This window comes from Phallusia mammillata, chromosome 1 (genome assembly GCF_965637545.1).
Source record: "Phallusia mammillata chromosome 1, kaPhaMamm4.hap1.1, whole genome shotgun sequence".
In the NCBI taxonomy this organism is placed as follows: domain Eukaryota; kingdom Metazoa; phylum Chordata; class Ascidiacea; order Phlebobranchia; family Ascidiidae; genus Phallusia; species Phallusia mammillata.
The window spans coordinates 5,487,327-5,500,622 of record NC_137252.1 but is presented as its reverse complement, the minus strand read 5'-3'; the positions used below and the strand labels follow the sequence as shown (position 1 = coordinate 5,500,622).

Genomic DNA, 13,296 nt, shown 5'->3' with positions numbered 1-13,296 from the left:
TTCTTGACAATGATCAAGTTGGTTAGGAGGACAAGAGCGAGAGGAACAACGACCGCTGCATGGAAGACTGGTGTACCGGGGGCCAACCAGCATCTGTCATACTTGAGAACCTGAATATATTTGTTACATTGCTCGTACAACGGTTGGGGCTTCATGTATATACCGAGAGGAAACCCCACGGCAATGGATATTCCCACTATAACAATGGGAATGATCCAACCAATCAGCATGAAGACTTTGAAACGGTTTGACGAATTTTGAATTCGGAACTGAACTGGAAACGATGTTGCCATGGAAAGGCTAATTCCATCGACCAGGAACCACATTCCTAAAAAGCAATTCATGTGAATAAGTAAAGGATCACATTTACCTTCAAGCAAACATTGCTTTGTGTTAAACTGTACCATCTAGTTTACCTCACACACTATGTTGGTTTGTACATGAGAATAACAAAAGGTATTGATTGGCTGCTGTGTGAATTGCACATGAAACCTCATGCAAGACTGCAAGGTCGTGTGATATGTTGACAACATGGAAAAGCAAAAGAGCCAGTGACAAGCTGATTTGAACCGGAACACGATCTCCGCTGTGTTTCGACTTATGGAGGATTACCATGGTGGCGACCAGAAACATGATTGAAGCTGATTCTGTTGTATAAGATGTGACCTGACAAAGTATCTGAATTGTTAGTGGTTGTGTAAGAACATAACTTTTGTAAGTTTACCTTGATTTCAAAAACTTATAGGTTCTTTAGGTTCTATACTGCTTCTTTAACTGAAATCAACACACAAATGTTGTGTGCCTTTTTTCCATTCTGTCATATAAGCGTCTTTCAACTTTCAACTTTCTACTTGGTGTGAAGTAACAATATGTGGAAATGTTGTAACCTAGACCCAGGTTAACACAGCATGGGAAAACGATCTAAACCCTGTACACTGCAATGCGCGCAATCGTAATGGGTTTACATTAATGTTTGCTAATGAGTCTCAAGGTTAACCGCCTCATCACAAATTTAAAGCAAAGTTGCAACAACACTGTATAAAAGACAATTTATTCAGGTAAATTTTTGGTTTCATTCATTCAAGTAAAAACATGTATTTTTGGTTGCAAATCTTTTGACACTATCAAGAGAATGATGGTAATGCTATATGTCATAATGTACAACAGACCTTTTACTTAATTTTTAAAAAATGTTAATATCCTCCTTGCTTCTATGTTTGATGAAGTCTGTCGTAAATTTTATTCTTTACACATTTGAAAAAGACATATATATATGAACCTACACCAATGAGTACTGGGCAAAAGGCGGAAGGACACAACAACATGAATAAATTTACAGCACCATGGTGCCTAATTAAAACACAGGCACCACATCAGTTATCATTTTATCACTGTTTTGTGTGTTTCGTGTTCTATTGTGTGAATACTGATATGATATTTTTCATTTGGTTGCTGTATCTTTCCACTATTGTCTTTTTATGGACTCCACCATTGCCTTTCTGCTTTTGTCTTGTTCACTTTCGTTCCCAATAAATCAAAAAATGTATCATGTTCTTGTGTTGATGTTTGTCCTACAAAAAAATAACATGTGATTGTGAATACAGTACATAATGGGTGGTGCCATAGTATCCTTACAAAATAGCCACACAATTTTGTCACACTGTATAGATTTTGTTACAGTTATAACAGAATGGCTTTACATTTATAAATCACATTTATGCTTTGCTTTGTGGTGTTGTGTGGTGAAATAGTTATGACAACTACTGTAGGGTTGCCATTCGTCAGGATTTTCCCTGACATGTCAGGGAATTTAGTGTTTAAATCTGCGTCAGGGAGAAATGTCAAAATGTACTTAAAAGTCAGGAATTTAAGAAAAAATACAAATATATATATAACTTACTATGAAATTAATGTACCAACGGAGAAAGTTTCTTGTAGTTAGCTACAACCGCATCTATACCATGAAACGTGAAGAGGTAAACTGGCGGCGCGCATAGGTTAACGTACATGTTACTGTTTGGTGTGTTTGTGCGCGCGTAACAATACCTGTTTGTTACTCGATGTTTAACAATATGCGTTAAATACACAAATAAAAATCCGCGTCTCAAGTAAACATATCATTCGATGCTACACGAGAACGTGGGAAACTTCATTTCCTTAACTGTGTACCTAATATGCAGGGAACTAACTAACAACTAAAAGTCGAATGCGTGAGACATAAAATCTAAGTGGCATTTTTCTTCAAATTTAAAAAGGTCTTGTAGGAATATTGGGAGGTATGTGTATTACGTGTTCTACGACCTGCGCTTCCGATTGTGCTAACAGCAATAGTCCAGCCGTTGGTTAGTTTGTTTTATTATAACACCAACAGTAATGCAATTTAAACGTGGCTTGACGTAATGTGATTCATACGCCCAACCGAAGTCGAATCGAATAGAATTAATGTCCAGGGCTGGGGCGAAGCCCAGTCAATTCTGCCCAACGAGAAGTTGCAAGACACGGTATATAAACACATATCAAAACAACGTCATTAAACTACGCACGTGGGATCTGTGATTGGCCTGAAGGTACAGAACGTTTCCATCCTGTGTTCAAAACATCAATTAGCAATTATATGGGATGTACCTCTGCGGTCTCACGCAATCAAACACTTGAGGTATATAAATCACGTAATGGGAAAACTTACAAGTCACGTCCGCTCTTACTCATGACGTCAGTGCGAATATAAGGTCATTATGTTACATTAGTCTTCCTCCAAAAAGTGTTTTACAAGAAACATGCACAAGAAAGAATTGCGAAACAACATGTGAAAACAATTATGACATACAAAAGAAAAACATTTAATTAACCACACCAAAACTGATACGCGTTAACAGTACAATTTGTCATAACGCTTGCGCGTCTCTCGAGCTCGGTTGTCGACAGTTATCCGAAAATTCGAGAATCGGGCTCAGCAGTGGTATGGGAAATTCAAATGTCCTCCTTCATTGTGCCACAAGTAGTTGTATGAATTCACATTTCTGCAACAATAAAATAAACAGCAGTACACGTACAAAAACGGTTTGCTTTGTGCTAGAGCAAAATTTAGATGCAATTACAAATAACAAAACATCACTAAATAAGAATCGCTTTTACTCTACGTGGTCAAAGTTATTCACGCAATATGCTTCGGTAAGCAACATCTGAGGCAGCTATGGCCTAGTAAAGATATCTGGTCTAGTGTCTAATGCATCATGTTTCCAATTGGGACGCCATCTAGCCAGTAAAGGTATAGCAACCTTGTGAAGTGTCATGGGAGAATATAAGTGCGGGGAAAAGCTCATCCCGTCAAAAATAGAGCATGTTGCTTGCAGACAATAAGGACTGGTGTAAAGCAGGTACGCGCGAAAAGCTAACGTATTTCTCTGAACCACGAAAAGTAGTAATTTGTGCTGATCAGACACAATCGCTACCAAGAGCTAACTTTTCCTCGGTGGCATACTAGAGAATAAAGTGTCTCAACTCGAAAAGTCGAGTCTCCGCGAAGCTAATGGATATCGAGACAAGCAAAAGCGATAATAAAAAGCTTAGTTTCGAAATTAATGGTTCAAATTAAGTGTGTGTTTCACAATAAGTAGCTTTTAAACTAGCACATTACAAATAAAGAGACAAACAAAGGTGTTAGTATAACATATCCCAAGAATGGGGTAGGCAAAGAACTTAATGACATAGTAAAAACAAAAAGTTAAAATTAAACTGGTAAGATTCAAAGAAGCGTCATCGTTGAAGTAGTGATTCATGACGATGCTTGATGTATTTGCTTGTTTCCATTTGTTCCATAATCCAGTTATAATAGACAGTTTGTGTTTCCGATCTTCGTACCTCGAATAGTACATATCCTCTTCAAAAGCTCGAGCTTGATTAATTCGTCAAGAAATTGAAAGCTCGTGCTCTTGAATTCTTGTGGATGGATGAATTGATCGATAGTAACCTTCTAGCACTTGGCAAGGCTTAATGCTTGTTCGTCGACTCGTCGTAGTCTAAGCGATGCTTGGTGGTTGCGGGGTTAAATTGTACCGCTTGCTTGATTGTTGCTTGACGCTTGAATGGATCAGAAGGTTATTTGTTGAATGGTTTAAGAAAGATTATCTTCGTTTAGATGATGAAAGATCTTCCGACCAAAAAGTACAATTGTTTTGGTACTCATGGTCACAGTTGTTGTTGTTGTTGTTGTGGTTGTTGTTGTTTGACGTATTTCTTCTTCTCTTCTTGCAATTTACTGCTGGTAGCAAATCACGTCGGGGTCACCAATTGTAGGAATATTGGGAGGTATGTGTATTACGTGTTCTGCGACCTGCGCTTCCGATTGTGCTAACAGCAATAGTCCAGCCGTTGGTTAGTTTGTTTTATTATAACACCAACAGTAATGCAATTTAAACGTGGCTTGACGTAATGTGATTCATACCCCCAACCGAAGTCGAATCGAATAGAATTAATGTCCAGGGCTGGGGCGAAGCCCAGTCAATTCTGCCCAACGAGAAGTTGCAAGACACGGTATATAAACACATATCAAAACAACGTCATTAAACTACGCACGTGGGATCTGTGATTGGCCTGAAGGTACAGAACGTTTCCATCCTGTGTTCAAAACATCAATTAGCAATTATATGGGATGTACCTCTGCGGTCTCACGCAATCAAACACTTGAGGTATATAAATCACGTAATGGGAAAACTTACAAGTCACGTCCGCTCTTACTCATGACGTCAGTGCGAATATAAGGTCATTATGTTACAGTCTTTCTAACTCCCATTTCCTAAACACAAGCCTACGCAGAAAGCAATTGACAAGGATCAGAGTATCGTATGTAACGTTTTCTCGTGTCGCCGTCCGTGTGACTTCCGAATATTCTAATTTCCCCACAATTTTTTTTGTGGCATTAAAGCACGACACTTTGGACAGGGAGTCCTTCTCGTTTACAAGTAGTAAAACAACATAAATTTATTTCTTTATCCCCTGCACAAAAGTGCCCCAGGAGTTTTTTACAGGCTTATTATGTGCAACAGTTATTGTCATGCAATTGTGTTTCATATTGTTTGTTGACACATTTTGAGTTTCCACGTTATGGTCAAACAGAAGACTTCGTCTGGTATTGCGGTTACTTTCCTAGTCTTACCAACGCCACCTTGTGCATATGGTTTAAAATAACGGATCTAGAACCTAGCTACCAAATGAGAATTATCGGCACATGGGTACGATTGTCTAGGGAAGAGGAATTTTATACTAGGACAGGATCAGGACACGATTGATGCTGGAAATCTGGATCCAAAACATGAACATCAGTGGTATTCATGTTTAAGCCATGCACTTCAGTACACATAAGGTCAAGTACTTTTGCTGTGACTTCGAGAACCGGCTCACTTAACATATAAGTAAGTTTCCTTGTCAACGTAGTCAATCAACGCGAATAAACTTTTGAGGTGGGGACAGGATACTCTTGTGCTGACTTCCTCACAATTTTAGGGGATATTCCATCATAAAAAGTTTACCTTCTCGTGTCATGGAGCGATAGAAGCGGATTAGTTACCGATATCCTGCAGTTACCCTGGGCGTTAAAGAGTTAAGTTAAAGCAACAAATCAAACTAGTAGCAGGCGAGTTGCATTAACGGTGAGTCCGACAGTTGAATAGATGTGATTCGCTGATGAAACCTCTTCGTTTTGGTACGTCACAAGAGCTGTCAATCAATTTAAATGTGACGCAAGTATAAAATGTTTTCTGAACCACTGTTGTGATCAATAAGAGTAGAGAAACGCATAAAGCACCACCACCAAATGTGTAAATGCTAACGGTTTAAGTTAAGGCAGTTTGTTGTCATCGCTTTTTGGAAAGCAGTGCAGCGATTGACGTAATTTATAGTAGAAACGCATTTACAGGATGGCTGTACTGACACTTCCTTAATTGCTCACTCGTATTTGGCTGACACTGTCGGTTACGTTGTTGTGAGCTAGAAATTTCTGCTTAAAATGAGTGGTACAATAAGGAGCCTCTTAGTTCACAAAAAATATGATTATAACAAGGGTGTGCAGTTGTTATTACATGGAAATAAATAACTACGTGGAATGATATGTAAGAATGTGTAAAAATTTGCAATTGTGAGTTTATTTGTTATCGTTATAATGAGTTATGTTGGCGTTTGTTGGGCAAACATTAAATAAAACCTTAGTTTGAAGAGAAATAGGTAAAAAAGCAAAACCCATATTATTTAAATTGTGAGTCTGTAAACGCTTCACCCCAGAAGTCTAGTTGAAATTCAGACATTGTTTCGTAAGGCATTCCTAAAATAGTATTTAGTGCTTGCAACAGTCATCATAATTCTATAAGTGTCATTGCGCTAAGTAGGTTGCAAAAATGCAGTTGTTTGGTCGCTATTGTGCGTTTTCATCCAATGAGTTATAGTCAGGGTTGCCATCGGCTTCAAACCAAAAATAAGGACAACTGAAAAATTAATTTTTTATGCGAAATAAAACAAATGTTTATGAACAAATCTTTGCATTTATGCGAGCCGTGACATATCATATGCAATATTTTGGCAGAAATGATCTGTTCCAGCCACTCCTTGTTCGTAAAAAATACTTTCTGCATCTCGCAACAGCTCAGGTCTAAGTTTACTTTTACTTGTAGCAGGGATTTGACCAGTAATTGTTGAAAATAAGACAAAAGAAGGACTCAAGTCAAAAATAAGGACATTTCTGAGAAATAAGGACAATAAACTTTTCCAAGAAATAGCCCTTGAAAATAAGGACAAATATTAGAAATAAGGACGGTATGGCAACCCTGGTTATAGTTGTCAAACACGCACATAGTTTGTCACACACGTCACGTTGAGAAAACTGATGTTTGCGGGTTGCGCGCTTAGTCTGGTATTCATTTTGTCGAGCCGTAGTATTATTAGGTGGGAATATAGATTTCAAACCATATAGAACTTGGAAAAGAAACTTAACAAGTATAAAATATTTTTGGTAACGGATTTACTCAGATTTGCACATATATTGTCCTCTTTTGAAAAGCGTTTTTGTATGTGTACTAAATCTACAAACAATTTAGAAGGGTAAATATGGTTAGGTTTGTACTGCTGTTATCTGTTATAATTTCAATCAAAAATCTGCTGTCAGACGGGCTCTTCACTTTTGGTAAGGAACGTTTCTTTGTTACACGAAATATTTCTTAATGTCCGTTTCGTTAAGTTAGTAATTCTGAACCTGCCATTTTGGAACCTTAGTCGCAGGATAAATAAGTACTGTGAAAGCATAGTGTTAAACATGACATTAATATGTTCTTTTAACGTTCTACAATTTCCCTAGTTTTATAGTTTTAAATGGTTTAAAAGTTCAATAGCTCAATAGTTTCAATTTATACCCTTTAGCTTTATTCATTGCTGTTATATATCGACTACAATTTTCTATTTCAATAGCAAAACGTTTAAGTCTGTTCAAACCACCTCAAAAGCTGGTGTAAACATAAACATAACTTTGTGTTGGTAAATCACAGTACGCCAGGCCCATTTTCTAGCCTACGCCTTGCCATATGGTGGTGAATGCTTGGTGACCGGCTGATTCGGTATAGCGCCTTCAATGGGCCTGGCGTACTGTGATTTATAGATGAGTGTGCCGTGATCGCTGGTCTGCATAGACGCTTCAGGGCTGATCCCAGTTATGAATTTATGTTCATCTTAACTGATACTGGTCAATCTGGCGATCCCCTACTACGAAGCTGACATGTGCAGCATACGAGGCAGGCAACGGTGCTTGTGATTCGACTTTCGGCGGATTCTCCACTGAGCCTGTGTAGCTCAGTTGGTAGAGCGCGAGTCCCGGAAAGACTCCTGTCGTGGGTTCGAATCCCACCGCAGGCTAGATTTTTCTAGCCTACGCCTTGCCATATGGTGGTGAATGCTTGGTGACCGGCTGATTCGGTATAGCGCCTTCAATGGGCCTGGCGTACTGTGATTTTTGTTGGTATTTATATTTTAATACCTAAACATGGTTGCTAAATGAAATTTTTAGATTTCAAGTACTGGTATTCTTACAGAGCAATGTCGGTTTAAGCAGCAAAGTTGCAACGTAGGGGAGTTCGTTTGTGGATGCCCAGCATCAAGACCGGACAATAATTCAATTACATTTCGAGCTTCTCAATGTTTTCCTCTCGAATTATGTACTATAAACAACAAAACGGTCTGCGATGAGAGCCAATACCAATGCAGCTGTTTTCCAAGAGACAGTAATTGCACGTATGGGCTGGGATGTTATAAAAAGACACAAATATGTGATGGCATCTACGACTGTTTAGACGGAACAGACGAGGTGAATTGTACTTGCCCAGTAAATGAGTTTCAATGTGCATGTTATGAAAGTAACACATGTGCTGGTTTGCGTGGCTGTCTGCCAAGGTCGAAGCTATGTGACAGGGTCGATGATTGTAAAGATTACAGCGATGAAGCCAACTGCCCTTGCTGGAAGAATGAATTAGAGTGCAAGTCTAAACAATGTATCCCTTTATCTTTAAAATGCAACGGGAAGTACGACTGCAATGACACCAGCGACGAAACCAACTGCACTTGTAGTGGTGATCAAGTAATGTGCGGATGCATCTATGGTGAACAGATATGTCCGACTACTGGGCAATGCATACCTAACACATTGGTGCTCGATGGTAAGCCGGACTGCTTGGACCAAAGCGATGAACCATGTCAGACGTTGAGCCAACAATACAGCATATACTGCCTACATCATTTATTTAACTGCACCAGTAAAAAATCGGTGGAGAGATTTCTGAAGTATCTGGGAAACATTTCTGCGAACTGTGTTCAGCATCACAGCCCGTGTAAAGGGCACAAGGATAAAATGTGCACAGATGATTACTGGATTTGCAACATTCCACAATGTCAAACACAGAATGCATCACTATCGACACAGAATACACCTCCGGTTTACTATCAAGATCTTAACAACAGCATGAAGTTTGCTTTGTATTCATTTTGTCCTTTTATAACTCCAGATGATTACTACATAAACAGATACCCCAGTTTCAAATGTCTTGGATACTGGTTAACATTTCCATGCAACTTACCACAAATCAATCTCTACGATCAAGACGCCCAGTGCGCTGACAAATCTGATCTGTGTTTTGTCAACGGAGAATTCCGATGTTTCCTTTGCCTGGACAAGAGACTGGTTATCTCAAAGAATCAGGTGTGCGACGGCGCGATTGATTGCTACGACCTGTCAGATGAATGTTTGTGCGAGAATCAGAGCGTGTGCAAAGCTGTGCTTGGCGATTCTCAATCAACTTGTCCACCAGGCCATATGCACTGCTACGACCAAACAGATTGCCTTCCAATAGATTCTGTGCTGTGCAACCAATCTGTGAACTGCTTGAACGCACATAACGTTAAATATTGCTATCCGCAAATTAACTTGACCTTATGCACCAAAAGTGGGCCATTTGGTGTGGCATGCGATGGAAGACCTGAATGTTTAAGTGCCACTGATGAGTGTCCTAACTGTCCAAATTCACCAGCGTTTTGCTTTGACACCCAATTTATGTCATATGCCACTAACTATTGGGCGTGTGATGGAATAAAGCGTGCCCCCTACAACGAATCACTTTGTCCTAAACGCTATTTTTGCAGCAGTGGCACCTTCATAAGTATTGACGTCATAAAAGTTTGCGATGGAAACTACGACTGTGACGATAAATCGGATGAGGCAAAAGATCTTTGTAAGAACAAAAGATTTTATTGTCTTAATGGGAATCCACTTTCAGTGCCCATTGCTGAAAAGGAAGACGGAATCAAAGACTGTTTGGATGGCAGTGACGAATACCCACCAGTGAGCTCACGTGATACAATTTTTTCCAATCAGAAAGAAATGATTGCCAACCCTATTTTGAACGCGTTTATATGGATAATGGGTATCCTTGCATTGATTGGAAATTTCACTGTAGCTGCAACTACTGGTAAAAAGACATATCTAAACTGGAAATCGGACAATTGTGTAAAAATGTGTACTGAAATATTCATTATCAATCTATCAGTTTCCGACATGTTAATGGGAATCTATTTACTTGCTGTTGCAGCCAAAAGTGCCCAGTTTTCTGGAAGTTATTGTTATTTGGATTCCAAATGGCGATCAAGCACACGATGCTCAATCCTAGGCGCACTATGTTTCATTTCATCGCAGACGTCGGCTTTAACCATGACACTGATATCTGTTTATCGACTTGTGTCTGTCTACAAACCATTCCTTACAATGTCACTTAGGCCTAAATGGATTTTGTTGGCGTGTTTTTTAGCTTGGTGTGTTTCGTTGGTCATTGCCATCATTCCAACAATTGATTTTCCATCTGGTTACTTTGTGACAACAATCTGGTTTCCTAATTTCGTTCACAAACGTGATTTTGTTTCTTTTGAGGCTGCAATGCTTTTGGCACAACGTATGTCACCCACCAACAGCACCGTGCTGTCATGGCACGACGCCAAACGAGTCATCGATATTAACATGTCTGGGCAATCAATCAAAGGAGAGTTTGGTTACTACGCCAAAACCAGCGTGTGTTTGCCAAGACTCTTTGCTTCAAGTAGCCATTCAGCGTGGGGATACTCACTGTTTATTATCACAATTGATTTTATCATGTTTCTTTTCATGGTTGTCGCTTATGTCCTTATTTATCGTCGCAGCAATCGCATGGCCGAGGCAAAAAGCAATGATACGAGCGCCAAAATGCAGAAGCGAATATCCAGATTGCTTCTGACCGATTTCTGCTGCTGGATTCCGATTTGCCTGCTTAGTTTTTTGTCGCTTAGTGGTGTAGTATTGTCAGATATCGTTTATGTGTTTGCAGCTGCGATTTTGCTTCCAATCAACAGCGCCCTCAACCCGTTGCTTTATTCATCCATGATTGACAGCGCAGTCAATAAATGTAAGAAATTTCGTGCTGCTTGTGCTCGCCGAAATACTACTTAACTCGTTGTATGTAACTCTCCGTAAGTTTTGTTTTAAATATATGTGTTGCCAATGTTACCAATACCCCTTAACCAACCAAATATTCTATTTGTGTACACATATGCGTGTTCCTTCTTTTCCTTTCACGTGATGCGCTTGTAACCGATCTTCTTGCTACAGTTTTGTACAGGTTTGGTTTATTCAAAATCAATACATATCTGGAAATATCAAAACGAAATGTTTGTGCTGAAAACAACAAAACTTTCTTTTTTGAGTTTCTACAAGATGGTCACTAATAAACGGTGTGGCAGTAAACAAACTTATGAATTTAAAACCAGTTTTAGAAACATATGCTTATAGTTTAGTTTATTACCAACAAAGGATTTTTTAAAGGAATACTCAGTTTAAAAACACACAAAGGGTTTAGTATCTACTCGACACTCTTGCATAATTATTTGGAAAACATTTAATCCCAGATTGTTTAACATGTACTAACCCTAAGGGTTGACAATTCAAAACACTTCGATCTGACTCTTTGAATGAACATGCTAATTGCTGAACATATAAAACCTAAATGGCACCAAACACTACAGTTAAATTCCCATATCTGCATTTTTACAAAACATAGTAAGGGCGCTACAAGCGGTTGAACATACAACACAAGAATCACAACGCACTGAGTTATTCATTATTATCCGTCTCACTGGTTTGAGGCTTAAAAATGCTTGCTTATGTACCGTTCGGGTCGTGAGATAGTATGTGAAAATAGTTGTAAAACACGTACTCGTGAAAAGCTTAACTATGTTCTGTCGTAGTTGTCAACACATTTACGAGAATATGTCACCATTATTGCATTTGATAAAAATGTTTTAAAGTGCAAAGTCCGATACAAATACAAACAGAACATACTCGTTATCCATCAGTCAAACTAACGCTTTGCGACGATCTGTTGGCTGCCTCGCGGGGTCATTGGCCGACCCAAAGTAGATAAATTTGCCGCCACGATCTGTTTCCTGTTTGGTGGAGTTTAGAAATGTAAAGGAACATTCTCAACTTGTTTTGACATTCAAAATAGCTGAAACACTATTTCACTTTTGTCTGTAAAATAGGGGACGTTCAAACGTTTAAAGATTTCCAAAGAAATCGGAAGTAAATGGACTCGTGTATTTTCGTCTATCATGGTTATTAAACAAACTCACGGCATTTAGTCCTCGATGTAAAGACACGACCTGGTAAATACTCTGTCCCAAAATACTTGAAATCGTTCAGAACCTTTGGTAAAACTTGTATATCTGGACAAAAACAAACAATGAAAAACCTATATTCTGAACTTTTACGTTTTAGATAAAAACAACAAACACTAAATAAAAAGTGAGCAGAAAACAAGGTTTCCATGTACATCAGTTCCTTATAATCAAAATAATTCACCCTTTCAATATCGTATCATTTTTATTTTCTGAACAGTTTGCAGATACGTTGTGTCACAAACAACGTTTTTTTGACAATCCAGCACAACTGATTACCCAGACAAATTACTGTTGTTAATTATTTGTGGCGTAGATGTCGATGTTGGGCAGCAAACGCTTGTGTTGCGTGAAAACGTCAGAAGAAGCGATTTGCAAAATTTTTGTAAGGTTTAGAAGCGACGACACAAAATTAAAGCCTAAATGATGTCACCTAATCCTGCACAAATGCGTTTATTGTGTTGTATTATATACCCCATGAATTTCTGCGCAAAAACCCAGCATATGGACTTGCTTGCCGAAGATGAATTAGTAGAAAGGTAAAAAGCAGCATACTTTTAAGTGAAGGTGCTTGCGAAGTGTTTTAAACAGCATCATAGCCACTTTTGGACTGTTTATATCTTCCCTTAAAACATAAGAGGAAGCTATTGCACGTGCATCCTGTCTCCACATCAACACCAACAATAATTATTAATCACCTGTGAGGGAAACCGGGTTTACTCAGTTGAGGTTACGCTGGTATATCAAAGTCAATGTCTTCCTATTAAATGTAGTATGCGGCTGCAACACCAACACTATTACCATGTTTCTATACCGCTATTGGGACTTCGACCAAACTTAGCCAAAATCTTTTTATGTTTTAAATTAGGCGCCAAAAACGGGTTATGTTTTAACGTCGCCAGCGCAATCAATCGCAACGTGTTGCAGCGATTTTTTGCCTGCCCAGTGGGGTTTGGGGCGTAACAAAGCTTGACAAACTAGTTTGTTACAATCTTGAACCCCTTTTTGTGATAAAAAAAACATTCAAAATTGCTGCAAAATAACTCTTATATCTAAAAATGAATTCTAAAA

At 38.7% G+C, this 13,296-nt stretch overlaps 1 non-coding gene across 1 annotated transcript; it reads left to right on the top strand.

The window, feature by feature from the left end:
* Nucleotides 1-7,819: 7,819 nt before the first annotated feature.
* Trnas-gga (transfer RNA serine (anticodon GGA)) lies at nucleotides 7,820-7,893 on the top strand. The gene has a single exon. It is a non-coding gene; the product is annotated as a tRNA-Ser (tRNA).
* Nucleotides 7,894-13,296: the final 5,403 nt, after the last annotated feature.